Genomic DNA, 15,596 nt, shown 5'->3' with positions numbered 1-15,596 from the left:
ATTTTTCACAGCCAAACTAGACAGAAAATGGACGGTAAGCTTGTAGTATGGTCCAACGAGTCGCGGTTCTCCACCTCACGAAATGATACCAGGCGTCGAGTATGGCGATGGCGCCATCAGTCATTCTACCGATTACGTGTGAAGAATACAGTTCACGCCGGAGCTGGTTCTGTGACGTTTTCGGCACGTTTTCCGAGTCATTACTTGGGCCTGTTCGTTCGAGGATACCTCGAACACGAACCACGAGGTTTATTTAATCATTCCCGTTGTCCAGGTGTTTCCCTTCCTTGTCCATCTTCGTGATCAGTGGACACTCTCGTCTTCCAAGACGAGGACAGCCGCGTTGACAGGACTGCACGGACACTGTCGCGGCTGAACCAGCACTCGAGCACACAGTCGCAATTTGACTGACCCGCTAAATCGATCGACCTGAATCCCACGAGTAGCGTCTGGAACTATTTGAGACCATGTGTGAAGGCAGCAATCGAGATCTTCGCAATTTCGTCGCTCTACGCTCACCAGTTATATGGAGTACCTCGAGAAACCCGTGGACTGCCTTCGTTGCAGAAACGGGACCACCATGAAGACTAGAGGCGGTATGTGTGCGGCGTCTCGAGAGGGTGCCTAGTTTTTCGTACAGTGTGCGTATCTCAGAGGAGGGGATGGGAAAGGCGACGGAATGAACAGCTCGCGGTGGGCAAGCGCGTGGCCAGTGTAGTATCGAGTAGTAGAGGTGGCAAAAAAACAACGTAACTGATAGAAATAACCAGTTACTGAGAAGTAACGGTTACTGTGATAACCGCTCGTCTCGTACTGGCCCTTATTTCAATAACTGTCAACAGTGCCTCGTGCCAACTGTTGACCGAAGATCGTATTACGCTTTCGCGTCAACTCATCGGAGATCTGACTACGAAGGAGAGGGATATACCATTTGGAGGGCGTTCTATAGGTCGTGGAAATAACTGTGTGTCTGCGCGCCATCTGTTGATAGAACTGTGTACTTGTGCGCCTTCGCTACTTTCAGCACAAGCAATTAAATAAAGTTAATGTCATAGCGGTGGCTGATAGGAGCTGCAGTACAGGCATTGACATGTACGGTCGTTCCCTTGAGCCACCGCCTTATTTGTCATTTTAGTTTGGGCGAGTAGTACCAAAAGAGTTACCATTATAAATACGAGCGACTATGGAAATAACTGTCAGAGGGCGGCAGTTATTGTTATTCGGTCACACTTCAAGTACTCCGGCAGATAATGGGCTGTCACTGGAAGTTGATCATATACAGAATACCTCATCTTGACTGTTGTGTCCAAGTGCTGTCAAAACTGAAATACAGCAGAATTTTTACTCGTGCTGGTCTAACTGTCCCTGCTAAGATATTCATCAAAGAAGTAGAAGGAATTGCCTATCAAGAAGTCTTTCAAACTCTGTAAACCGAGCTTTATCTGAAACCAAGTTTCTAATGGTTGATGGCAGTTTACTGGAAATGTGTGTTACTGAATATTGGACCCCTTTTTGGACCAAGGTAATTGATTTTAGATCTTTACGTAGATTGTTGTTCTTATTCCTAGTATTGATATTATGTATCGAGGTATTGGTTGGAAATACTGGCAACAAATTTCATTAAGGAATAAATATACTAGGAAGCAGTGGTTAGAATACGAAGTTCTTTGAACATGTTTCTACATGATCTTGAATTTATACCACAAATGATTTTTATTACACGCCTTTACATGCTAAAAACTTTTGCTTGTATTGATGACTTGTCGTGTCCTGACGTAGGTGGGAGAGGGAAAAAGGGGATGCTGGTCAGTCTGCGCTCTGTAGAGCGGAAGGCAGAAGGACAATTCACAGTGGAGGCATTTAACTTCTGTCTGAGCCAACATTGGTACAGGCATTTGCTAGAAATGCGGGTGGTGAGACTCGGTAGGGAATTCGTTGTGGAGACTCTCGGTCAAACAAACAAGGTTTTGAAATAGTTTGAAACGTCCCCTTAGAAAAATTAATGAATTACTATGCACATAAACCTCTTACATTATTTGATTTTCAAACAGCTGAGCAGAACTGAATGTACTCAGACATTTCGCTCTTTACCTATTCTGATCAACACTAAACTGACACACAATATTTTTAGCGCAACCCAATCTGACTTTCAATAATCCCTACAAATAATGGCCCTGACTAACATTAACCTATACCTTTCACAAATCACTTACCTCACAAAAATCTTCGTTACTCGAACTACTGCAATACAGCGAGCGCCACTACTGCCAGCTAAATAAAAGATTCAAACTACTGAAGGCACTAACTACTGATAGGCATAGTTAGCAAATGAAAGATTTTGATAGAGAACAAACAATGTATTTACCTTAATAGTGTTCAAAAGTCATAATATATATAGCAGTTCATGACATCCAGTCTTACAAATTTACTGTCTCTGATGGACACACGTCCAGATCATCCGCTCTCACAACTCCGCCATTTCACTCCCCACATCCACCACTGCTGGCGGCTCACCTCCAACTGCGCAACGCTACGCGCTGTTAACAGCCAACTGCCCAACACTACAATAGCAAACAACAATGAAAACCAGCCACAGACTGCACACAGCACAGCCAGTGATTTTCATACAGAGCGCCACGCGGCGTTACCAATATAAAAACCTAAACTGCCTACTTAGAAATTGTTTATTCCAGACGGGACTAACTAATACACTGGAGGCTAGTTCAAGGGTTAGAATAAGCATCAATAACACTGTCACAACGGAAGCCACTGCAGTAGTCCGTGGAGAGGATGCTAGCCACAGTTGCAAACACTAGCAGCATCTTAAGGCAACAACTTCGTTGCAGAGCAAAACATAATGAATGTGATACTGTTCACTGAGGCACCTCAAGTGAGAGAGAGCAGACTTACACGGAGCTGGACCGAGGCTGGGGTCGACGGACGCGGATTCGGCGCCCAGATCGTCTGACTGAGAACTCTACCAAAATGCGGAATCTAGGGGTCTTAAAGAGTCGCGTGGGGGCACTGTTTCCCCCACTTAAAGCCATCCAGCCAATCCCGTAAGTCTCTTGCAGGAGCCTGCCAATCATGGTTTAGTTAGGTCCCCTCTACTGCTCCTAAGGCTGGGATGTTAATGCAGTTGCACTAACTGAGTCCGCATTTGGTATCAACATTGTTCAGCTGAAAGCTAAACGTAACTGCTCTGGCAAATAAGGCTTGCAACATTATTGTTGTACTCATTTAGCCCCGCCTCTCGGGCTCCCCGGAGTAGGGACTGCTGGGTCAACAGTTTTTGGCGTTTTCGCTCTCTTTCTAACCCTTGTGAGCCTACTGACGTTACTGTTCTCAGGGCTGGTATCAAGCTGGCTTTGCAACCAACAGGCACGTACAAGTGTATAAAGTTCTACGGTGACAATCTACTACAGCGTCTAGACGACATATGAAGTTACATGTCAATTGCTTGAAGAGTAACTAACGCCCTGGGACCGCGTCTGGGGGCGTCTGCAATTTCGCAAGGCTCTCCCCTCACTGTTTACTTCATGTAACAATATCTCTCCTAGTTTCATCTGCCCACAGCATCGTCTCTGCTTCCTCGCCTTGGAACGCCTGTCCTCCGTTCTCACAGCTTCAAGATAACACTGCAGTAGCAAGAAATAATCAATATATTACAGAGTTACCCCCCAATATCATCCCTTATGACATAATAGAATGTAAGTATGTAAGCTCTTCTATATTTATATCTCCTATATCTCACATCATTCTCACGACAAATACAGACTTGTTTAGGCGCTTCAGCAGTTCTGTGGTAGGCCCTTCCCAACTGAATTTACTAACGAGTTGTAATCCCAGAAATTTAACACTGTCAGCCTTTTAGATATACTTATCTTCAGATGTTACATCCAAGCTGTAGCTAGAGGAATCGAGCAGTTTTCCAAATCTCAAATAAAACTTGGATTAGCGTACTCACACTTTCCCCACTACGACTATCGTGTACAGGAGTAAACGAATGTATCACATTACGTATATATTTGTATTGTATTACAAGGCCGTACACTTATTCTATTACTGTCCGGCTGGTCCCGGCGGAAGTTCGAGTCCTCCCTCGGGCATGGGTGTGTGTGTGTTTGTCCTTAGGATAATTTAGGTTATGTGTAAGCTTAGGGACTGATGACCTTGGCAGTTAAGTCCCAGAAGATTTCACACACACTTATTCTATGAAGTGAGAAGCACAAGAAATTAAGCTTCGAATTTAACCTACAGTATACAGCTTACAAATTACTTCATACTTAAAAACGCACGTTGTTAACATTTTACTTAAACAGGGCTGTGGCGAAGTTCCGGTTACTTTCTGTTTCAGCTGCGAGGATAATACACTACTGGCCATTAAAATTGTTACACCACGAAGATGACGTTCTACAGACGCGGAATTTAACCGGCAGGAAGATAGACGTTGTGATATGCAAATGATTAGCTTTTCAGAGCATTCAAACAAGGTTGCCGGCGGTGGTGGCACCTACAACGTGCTGACATGAGGAAAGTTTCCAACCGATTTCTCATACACAAACAGCAGTTGACCGGCGTTGCCTGCTGAAACGTGCCTGTGATGCCTCTTGTGAGAAGGAGAAATGCGTACCATCTCCTTTCCGACTTTGATAAAGGTCGGATTGTAGTCTATCGCGATTGCGGTTTGTCGTATCGCGACATTGCTGCTCGCGTTGGTCGGGATGCAATGACTGTTAGCAGAATACGGAATCGGTCGGTTCAGGAGAGTAATACGGGACGCCGTGCTGGATCCCAACGGCCTAGTATCGCTAGCAGTCGAGATGACAGCCATCTTATCCGCATGGCTGTAACGGATCGAGCAGCCACGTCTCGATCCCTGAGTTATCAGATGGGGACGTTTCCAAGACAACAACCATCTGCACGAACAGTTCGACGAAGTTTGCTGGTTGCCATTGGTTACACGTCTCGGTCACTTCTTGTTCGCATTGACGGCACTTTGAACAGTGGACGTTACATTGCAGATGTGTTACGACCCGTCGCTCTACCCTTCATTCCATCCCTGCGATACCCTACATTTCAGCAGGATAACGCACTGTACGGGCCTTTCTGGATACAGAAAATGTTCGACTACTGCCCTGGCCAGCGCATTCTGCAGATCTCTCACCAATTGAAAACGTCTGGTCAATGGTGGGCGAGCAATTGGCTCGTCACAATACGCCAGTCACTACTCTTGATGAACTGTGGTATCGTGTTGAAGCTGCGTGGGCAGCTGTACCTGTACACGCCATCCAAGCTCTGTTTGACTCAATGCCCAGGCGTATCAAGGCCGTTATTACGGCCAGAAGTGGTTGTTGTGGGTACTGATTTCTCAGGATCTATGCACCCAAATTGCGTGAAAATGTAATCACATGTCAGTTCTAGTATAATATATTTTTCCAATGAATACCCGTTCCTCATCTGCGTTTCTTCTTGGTGTAGCAATTTTAATGGCCAGTAGTGTATTTGCAATAGCGACCGATAACTTACATACATATAACATTGAACACTAATAATCGTTCAAACATCAACTGAAAAGTACCGCGGTTAATTAGCTAAGGTTATGGCACGATTCATACTACATTCCTGCCATTTCGCACTACTCGCTGTTATACTGATAACTAAACTGATGGATTCCACCTACGTCGTTATTCAACTGTAACCCCGTCGGAATATTCGGTATTCCGTAGTGAAAAACAACTTGAGAGTTATTTATAACCGTTGTAAGTAACGGTTATAAATAAACATCTGGAACCGTGATAACGGTTACTCCAGACTAACCGTCCGGCCCATCTGTATCAAGTAGGCAGAGGTCGCGAGCTGGGACGCGGCAGCAGTTATCGCGTGTCCTCGGCGCCTCTGGTGTGGAGGTGTGGGTCGAGTGCAGATAGCATTCACAGAGGGGGTAGGGGGAGGCGGGCAGGCTGCGGGGAGCCGGGACACACGACCGCGCGGGCACTGCACGGCCGACGGCGGCGCCGAGCGGAACCAACCGGACGTCTTTCGTGAGTCTTCTCGTATTTATTTCGTCACCAAGTATCTGTTTTCTTTGTTTTTCAACCATATTCCACGACCTGTAGCGCAAAAACTTTTTCGGTGCATTCCTGAACCGGTTCTCGTCAGTTGTGAATTTTAACAGACTACTGCTCGTTACAGCTTATTTTAAACAGTGGTGCTAATAACAGTCCTTCTTATTGTCACATGTTCCAAGTTCTCGAAGCAGGTTCCTGAACGAATCTTGCTTTTGGTAAAAGCGTGTCGGATTCGAACTACAATAGAAACAGTAGACACTTGCTGGAAGCTCTCTTAGAGTGGCAAAGTATGTCGGCGGCGTTTCCTAAGTGGCATAACTGAACAGGAATGTGGAAGCCTGTTAGAAGTTGAATTTAGTTAGGTACGGAGGGTGATTCACGTGTTACGATGCAAGTCAAAAACTACTGGAATGAGAGTGTGAAAAGTATTACAAAGTGTAATAAAAAAAAATGTTACACGTTACACAGAACAATAAAACAAATCGTATTTTACCTGATATAAGACACTACGGACTATAAGACGGATCTTAATTTTCAAACAATTTTTTTAAAATTAACCTTTTTATCATTACATTGCAAAGCCATAGTAAAAAAACTCGTAATTTTTAAAACCGAGCTGACCTTTTAAATCTATGATAATCGTCCTCTGAATTTTTAACTTCTTCTCCTTCTTTCTCCTCGTCGTCATCGTTGGCCTCTTGCTATACAATGTCATCTTCACTGCCATCGAAAGCGTTACGTATGCCGCACTTCTCGAAAGACTGAGCGATAATGTCTCACTCTACACCACTACTATTTTATCCACTGACACAATCGTTTGATTGTAGGTCGTTTTAAAGCTCCCTACGTCGTGAATTCGTGTCGGGTTTCATCCATCCCTCCTCACGGAATAACAGTAAGCTATTAATTTCCCTGTCTCAGTTTCTCTTTCACTGAATTTTTCAAATGGCTACTTGACCGATCTAGCGCAAGAAGAGAACTTTCCTTCAATAAAGTATCCTTTTTTCTCTCCCATATTCCATTAATCCATAATTTCCTACCCGAGCGCCCGGGTTCCCGGGTTCGATTCCCGGCGGGGTCAGGGATTTTCTCTGCCTCGTGATGGCTGGGTGTTGTGTGATGTCCTTAGGTTAGTTAGGTTTAAGTAGTTCTAAGTTCTAGGGGACTAATGACCTAAGATGTTAAGTCCCATAGTGCTCAGAGCCATTTGAACCATTTGAACCTACCCGAGCCATCCATACAGTCCTTGTCATGTGCGTGAAGAACAACAGCTGGCGTTATTGCAGAGGGTTTTGGTATTGTTTTGCGTTTGAAAATAATCATTGGGTGAAGTTCAGTACCGCAAGCGCAACGTGAGAGGACAACAGGGAAGTGCATTTTTTCCTTTTACAACTTGTTTTTACAGTTACAGTTTTAGCACCTTTCATACGAACAATTCTGTTACACGGCCCATCAAATGTCAGAGCAGTTTCGTCCATATTAGCTACGTGGCTCAGTTCCACACTAGCCATCTTTCGATGTCAAACAATAAAGCGATCGAAATGATATTCGTTGCACCGTGCACATCTAATGAATGAAATTTCCCAGCAGCTACAACGGTTCTTGCCAACATTCGGCGGAAAACAGACTTGGTTCACATTTAAAAATACTTCTTTATCGGGAATCAATTTTGATGCCTACCATGGATACCGGAACATCGCCAGAAAAAGCAGTGCTGAACCTGAACATGAGCAGTACTGTAGATTGTAACTGAATTTCCACGGATGTGTAATTCCCCGTTGGCTTCGAGTAGCGTTTGGAAATTTTGAGACCTTACAGTAAAGATTTATTTTGACGACAAAAATGAACATCACACGGCTGGGACGTAAGTGTATAGTCTGGCAGTATTACTTGTCCTATGCATCTCGGTTGGCACTCGTCGTCTGTAGACATGGTGTCACACATAATAGTACCAGGAATCTAATGTGAGACAAAACCTGTTACCAGCAACGTACAGTTTCTAAACCATTCACAAGATATGTTCCGTAAATCGAACTTGTTACTTACTCGATTTGGAGCAGGTAACGTAAACATTTTGTAACGAATCGGCTAAACGACTGAATTCTTGAATAACTGGCAAAGCAAGTTTGCCACTAGTTTCTCCTGTGAAAACACTAAAACTTCAGGCAAAACTTTGCCAGACGCGATAATGGTATAGTGCAACGTGTACGAATGCGTGGTTTCATGTATAGTTCTGACTGCGACAAGTGTACGTCTTTCTCCCTTACTCGCCAACACGCGTCGATACTCGCACCCTATGCGGTCGCTGTTGATCACGTAATCGCGATTAAGACTGGTAATAAGTGAGTTAGTGTGTGTGCTGAAAAGTGCTGCAAGGTTCTCTGCATCTCTGATATTCTCTACCTCCGTGTTCGGGGCGTATTTCGTGATGTGCCAGTGACTAATTTTATAATCTGATTTGAAATTCTTTGCCCGAGACAAAGATGCAGCAAACGTAAAATCTTTGTTAATCGTAATCCGAAGCGCTGCACTCGCAGCCCACTGCTGGTGTATTCTCCTTGTCACACGCTCGTAACGCAGACCATATTCGACAGGTCGATCGAATGTCGATTTGTTTATCAACTGCTGCTGGTCGTATCTTGTCCCTCCTTTCATGACGTCTGTTACCCACAGTGCCAAATGCTTCTTCCTTTTCAGGGGCGTTATCGCTACTTTCTTTCGCTAAATTTGCAGATTTCAATCTGTATGTTCCTTGGCCAATGTTACCTCTTTTATTTTCTACATTTACATCTACATGGATACTCTGCAAATCACATGTAAGTTCCTGGCAGAGGGTTCGTCGAACCACCTTCACAATTCTCTATTATTCCAATCTCGTATAGCGCGCGGAAAGAATGAACACCTATATCTTTCCGTACGAACTCTTATTTCCCTTATTTTATCGTGGTGATCGTTCCTCCCTATGTAGGTCGGTGTCAACAAAATATTTTCGCATTCGGAGGAGAAAGTGGGTGATTGGAATTTCGTGAGAAGATTCCGTTGCAACGAAAAACGCCTTTCTTTTAACGATTTCCAGCCCAAATCCTGAATCATTTCTGTGACACTCACTCCCATATTTCGCGACAATACAAAACGTGCTGCCTTTCTTTGCACTTTTTAGATATACTCCGTCAGTTCTATCTGGTAAGGATCCCACGCCGCGCAGCAGCATTCTAAAAGAGGACAGACAAGCGTAGTGTAGGCTGTCTCCTTAGTAGGTCTGTTGCATTTTGTAAGTGTCCTGCCAATAAAACGCAGTTTTGAAGTTACTGCTTTTAGATTTGACTGATTTATCGTGTAACCGAAGTTTAATGAGTTCCTTTCAGCACTCATGTGGATGACCTCACACTTTTCGTTATTCAGGGTCAACTGCTACTTTTCGCACCAATCAGATATTTTTTCTAAATCGTTTTGCAGTTTGTTTTGATTTTCTGATGACTTTATTAGTCGAGAAACGACAGCGTCATCTGCAAACAGCCGAAGACGGCTGCTCAGACTGTCTCCCAAATCGTTTATATAGATAAGGAACAGCAAAGGGCCTATAACACTACCTTGGGGAACGCCAGAAATCACTTCTGTTTTACACGATGACTTTTCGTCAATTAGTACGAACTGTAACTACTACGAACTGTAACCTCTCTGACAGGAAATCACAAATCCAGTCACATAACTGAGACGATATTCCATAAGTACGCAATTTCAATACGAGCCGCTTGTGTGGTACAGTGTCAAAAGCCTTCCGGAAATCCAGAAACAGGGAATCGATCTGAAATCCCTTGTCAATAGCACTCAACACTTCATGTGAATAAAGAGCTAGTTGTGTTTCACAGGAACGATGTTTTCTAGACCCATGTTGACTGTGTGTTAATAGACAGTTTTCTTCGAGGTAATTCATAATGTTCGAACACAAGATGTGTTCCAAAATCATGCTACATATCGACGTTAACGATACGGGCCTGTAATTTAGTGGATGACTCATACTACTTTTCTTGAATATTGGTGTGACCTGTGCAACTTTCCAGTCTTTGGGTACGGATCTTTCGTCGAGCGAACGGTTGTATATGTTTGTTAAGTATGGAGCTAATGCATTAGCATATTCCGAAAGGGACCTAATTGGTATACAGTCTTGACCAGAAGACTTGCTTTTATTAAGTGATTTAAGTTGCTTCACTACTCCGAGGATATTTACTTCTACGTTACTCATGCCGGCAACTGTTCTTGATTCGAATTCTGGAATATTTACTTCGTCTTCTTTTGTGAAGGCATTTCGGAAGACTGTGTTTAGTATCTCTACTTTGGCAGCACTGTCTTCGATAGTATCTCCGTTGTTACCGCGCAGAGAAGGAATTGATAGTTTCTTGCCGCTAACATACTTCACATGCGACCAGAATCTCTTTGGATTTTCTGCCAGGTTTCGAGACAACGTTTCATTGTGGAAACTGTTATAGGCATCTCGCATTGAAGTCCGCGCTAAATTTCGAGCTTCTGTAAAAGATCGACAATCTTGGGGATTTTGCGTCTGTTTAAATTTGGCATGTTTATTCTGTAGTTTCTGCAACAGTGTTCTAACCCGTTTTGTGTACCAAGGAGGATCAGCTCCGTCGTTTAATTTATTTGGTATAAATCTCTCAATTATTGACGATACTATGTCTTTTAATTCAAGCCACATCTGGTCTACACTTATATTATTAATTTGGAATGAGTGGAGATTGTCTCTCAGGAAAGCGTCAAGTACTCTTTATCTGTTTTCTTGGATAGGTATATTTTTCGCTTATTTTTGGAGGATTTGGGGATTACAATACACAGTCTCGCTACGACAACCCTGTGTTCACTAATCCCTGTATCGGTTCTGATGTTCGTTATTAACTCAGGAATATTTATTGCTAAGAGGTCATGCGTGATTTCACAACCGTTTACTATTCTCGTGGGCTCATGAACTATCTGCTCGAAATAATTTTCAGAGAATGCGTTTAGCACAATTGCAGATATTTTATGCGTACCTCCGGCATTAAACATGTATTTCCGCCAACATATCGAGGGTAAATTAAAGTCACCACCAACTATTAATGTATGAGTCGGGTACGTGTTTGAAATGAAACTCAAGATTTCTTTGAACCTTTCGGCAACTGTATCAACTGAATTGGGAGGTCGGTAAAAGGATCCAATTATTATTTTATTCCGGTTGCCAACAATGACCTCTGCCCATACTAACTCACAGGAAGTATCTACTTCAATTTCGCGACAAGTTAAACTACTACTGACAGCAACAAACACGCCACCGCCAACCGTGTTTAGCCTGTCTTTTCGGAACACCGTTAGGTTTTTCGCAAAAATTTCGACTGAGCTTGTGTCCGGCTTCAGCCAGCTTTCAGTGCCTATAACGATTTGAGCATCAGTGCTTTCTATTAGCGCTTGGAGCTCTGGTACTTTTCCAACACAGCTACGACAGTTTAAAACTGTTATACCAATGGTTCCTTTATCTACGTTATTCCTGTGTTCAGCCTGCTACCTTTGATACTGAAGCCCTACATGTGTTTTCCCGAGACCCTCTAACCTAAAAAACCACCCAGTCCACGCCACACAGCCCCTGCTACCCGTGTAGCCGCCTCCCGCGTATAGCGCACACCTGACCTATTCAGTGGAACCCGAAACCCAACCACCCTTTGGCGCAAGTCGAAGAATCTGCAGTCCACACGGTCGCAGAACCGTCTGAGCCTCTGATTTAGACCCTCCACTCCGCTCTGTACCAGAGGCTCGCAATCGGTCCTGTCGACTATGCTGCAAATGGTCAGCTCTGTTTTCATCTTGCAAGCAAGACTGGCAGCCTTTACCACTTCTGTTAGCTGCTCGAAACCAGAGAGAATCTCTTCTGATCCAAAGTGACACACATCATTGGTACCAACATGAGCCACCACCTGCAGTTGGCTGCACCCTGTGCTCTTCATGGCATCCGGGAGGGCCCTTCTCCACATCTGGAATGACTCCACCCAGTATGCACGCGGAGTACACATTGGTTTTCCTACCCTTCTTGTCAGCGAAGTCCCTAAGGGGCCCCTTAAAGCGCCTAACGTTGGAGCTCCCAACTACCAATAATCCCGCCCTCTGCGATTGCCCAGATCTTGCAGGCTGTGTGGTTTCCCCTGAAACAGGACAGGTGACAGCATCTGGCTCAGCGGCAGTGTCAGCCACAGACAGCACCTGGAACCTGTCTGTCAGAAAAACTGGGGAGGCCCTACGTGCGGCCGACTGGGAAGTCTTTCGCTGCCTGCTTCGCCCAGGGGCGACCTCCCACACAAAAACAGGTGAGAGGTCAGCCTCAGTGCCAGCAGTAACTGGGCTGGACACCGGTGAGGACCGATCGGAGGACTCTGACGAGCTGGACGTCCGTTGGATCCCAATGGCCGGCCCACAACAGTGGTGCCCATCCACTGCAGCCTCAAGCAGTGTAACCGAAGCCATCACAGCCTGAAGCTGAGAGCGAAGTGTCACCAACTCGACTCGCATCCACACACAACAATCGCAGTCCCTGTCCATACTAAAGGTCATGGAAAACTAAACTATGCAGATAAACGGACTATCGACTAGCGCTACGGAAATCTACCGTAGAACTTGACGAAAACGCACGAACTGTGTCATAGTAGTACGCAGATATTCAAAAACCTAACTACCGAAGCACTCAGGTGAAACCAAATAATTAGCCCCTGATAAGGAACTTGTAATATGTCACAAAAGTGGTTTATTTTCTGACGCAAACGAAAACGCGAGAACTGTGGCTATAAGATTTTAAATTTACACGCAGATACTCAAGAAACTAAACTATTAAAGCACACAGATATAATAAAATTGAACTTGGTTAGGAACTCGTAAATGTCACAAAAGCGGTTTACTTACCTGTAGCTGCGTCTGTCGCGGTCGGCTATTACTGCCTGACTTTAACTGAAAAGGGTACTTTTCCGTAGTTCTAGCTCGTAGTTCTCTTCCAGAACCCACTGCGACTTCAAGGTTCCCGAACTACCACTAACAACTTTAGTCCACAAGTTTCGACGTATTCCATTTCATCACTTTCAGCTTCGTGATACAATTCTTCAATACTGACATCATTCTGCAGCTCCAAACAACACTCGACGATAGCCGCTCGAACCAATTTGGAACGCTGAGAACCGGAACTGCCTGGCGTGGGTAGCGCATTGTGATGCGTGTGTCTTGTGATTCCCACAGCGGCAGGCTCACAAATGCTCGTTTCAGTGCTGGTCGAAGGCAATGCGTCATCCATTACCACAATTATGGTGCAACTCCTAAATTATGGTAAAGACTATGACATCACTATATAATGCAACATGTGACTTACTGCAAATTACTTACTGTACAAGGCGCATCACATATATTATTTACGAACGGTCACTGTATTGTTTCACAAAAAATATTGTTTTCCGTGAGATGCAACATCAGTTCACTGCAAGTATGTTGGAGCTTGCGACAGACTTACCACAAAAAGCAAATCTTCCCTGGGGGAAATAATCACTCTTTATAATTTGACTGCTCACAATCAGTGACAAACAGGAAACAAGGGCAGCACATGCGTGTTCTTTTACAAGAGCTGGCTTCAAATGGCTCTGAGCACTATGGGACTTAACATCTGTGGTCATCAGTCCCCTAGAACTTAGAACCACTTAAACCGAACTAACCTAAGGACACCACACACATCCATGCCCGAGGCAGGATTCGAACCTGCGACCACAGCAGTCGTGCGGTTCCGGACTGAGCGCCTAGAACCGGGAGACCACCGCGGCCGGCTTTTACAAGAGCTGTTTGGAACGTAAGGTCTGATGGGTCGCGAAAGGAAAACCACAGTGAAAATAAAAATAAAAAAAATTATAATCTAAGTTACCCACACCTTCCAGCTACCTCTCTAAATAGACGCCATTCTGACTTAGGCATTTGCCATGACGTTGTACAAACCTTCCAGTACACTCGTCACAGAAAGCAGCCACCTGTGTTGTCCGCCAATTTTCTACGCTGGTCTGCCTTTCATTGTTTGAGGCAAAATGTTGTCTTCGTCGCCAGCATTCAACGTGAGCAGAGATGAACAATGGAGGGAGCCAGTTAGGGGCTTATTGTGGGTGATCAAACACTTCGCATCGAAAACGCTGCTGGAGAGTCATCATTGCCCCTGCAGAATGTCTCGAAGAAAGATATGAATGGCACTTGTGCTATGTGGGCTGCATAGCTTCAGGCGAAATCTCTTACAAAATTCACATACTTGGCGAGAGACACTGTTGTTTTAGGAATTTCTATGTGATCACTTTGCTCTCTAAATTGAAACGAGCGACGTGAAGCGATCGACAGGCACACATCCGTGCAAAGTTCCATCGAAGTTTCACAGTGGTTTCCATTTCGCGCCTAATCGGACCTTACTTTCCGAATATGCCTCTTATCTGTGCGCACTCGGTGCCACGCCTCGGTTTAAACAAAACGTCCTGTGGTCAGCTGCTGATGTTCTTCCTGAAGATTCCACAGCATTTCATTTTGCACCTGTTTTCATACAGCAGGGCTTAAAAGGTTACTTCTACGCTACTGAAACTGCTTGAGGTAATTGATTCACCTGCCTTGCTATTATTCCCTAGTGATTTATATGCTTTATGAATGGTCCAATTTCAACCAGTTCCGAAACTGAGAAAGTTACATATAAAAAAAAAGAAAAATGTTGCATTATCCGTGTAGGAGTGCAACACAGAATCTCCGCTCACAAATCAGGTGTCTTGGCCACTCGGCTACTGCCGCTTTCGCTGAAGCATGTTTACCTTTATGCTCATATAAACGACAATGTTCTAAGTTTCTTTTCCCGATTTCTCGGAAAATATGCGTTTCCAGATAACATTCACGACGACGAGAAATGCCCAGTTCACAATTATTTATCAATACATTTAATTTTGAGTCGATTTAGTGTCACGAACTTTAAGGGCGATTTTCTCAGAATCTGGTAGGTAGTGAACGAAAATATCTTGCAGTCCTTAATTTTTGTTTATACACAAGCTATCTGTCAAAAATGAACCGAACTGGTTGACTGTTACATCGTCTCTCTCCCTCTCTATCTCTATCTCTTCTTTAACAAAGGGTATCGGTCTGTTGCGTTTGCAAACGTGGATAAAAATATTTATAAGCCGTGACGTCGCGTACTTTTCGCACACTAAAATATACGCTAACGATCATCACTGTTGCTATGTAAGCAAATAATTCTGAGTAAAGGTGGCCAACACACACGAATAACTCAAAAATACAAGCGATTGTTTAAAATTGTAGTAGTTAATGTCCGATAAATAACTATTGTTCCAGAGAGAGACACGATATAATCATCTAAGTAGCTGGATTATTATTCCCAATGTTACGTAAATTCTTTCTTAAACAGTGTCCTTTTGTGCTGTCAATTATGATTCGAATAATATTTACGGCAGTGGAAACAAGATTCTTACCAGCCAGCGATTTACT

The 15,596-nt window shown here is 44.1% G+C and overlaps 1 protein-coding gene across 1 annotated transcript in view; it reads left to right on the top strand.

Moving 5' to 3' along the window:
* Nucleotides 1–5,932: 5,932 nt before the first annotated feature.
* Nucleotides 5,933–15,596, top strand: part of LOC126416336 (uncharacterized) — a 586,934-nt gene continuing 577,270 nt past the window's right edge. The window contains exon 1 of the mRNA XM_050084004.1: nt 5,933–6,044. The gene's annotated coding sequence lies outside the window, so the exon portion shown is untranslated. The remainder of the gene's footprint in view (nt 6,045–15,596) is intronic.

Source organism: Schistocerca serialis, chromosome 8 (assembly GCF_023864345.2).
Source record: "Schistocerca serialis cubense isolate TAMUIC-IGC-003099 chromosome 8, iqSchSeri2.2, whole genome shotgun sequence".
In the NCBI taxonomy this organism is placed as follows: Eukaryota; Metazoa; Arthropoda; class Insecta; order Orthoptera; family Acrididae; genus Schistocerca; species Schistocerca serialis.
This window is presented reverse-complemented; position numbering and strand designations above follow the sequence as displayed.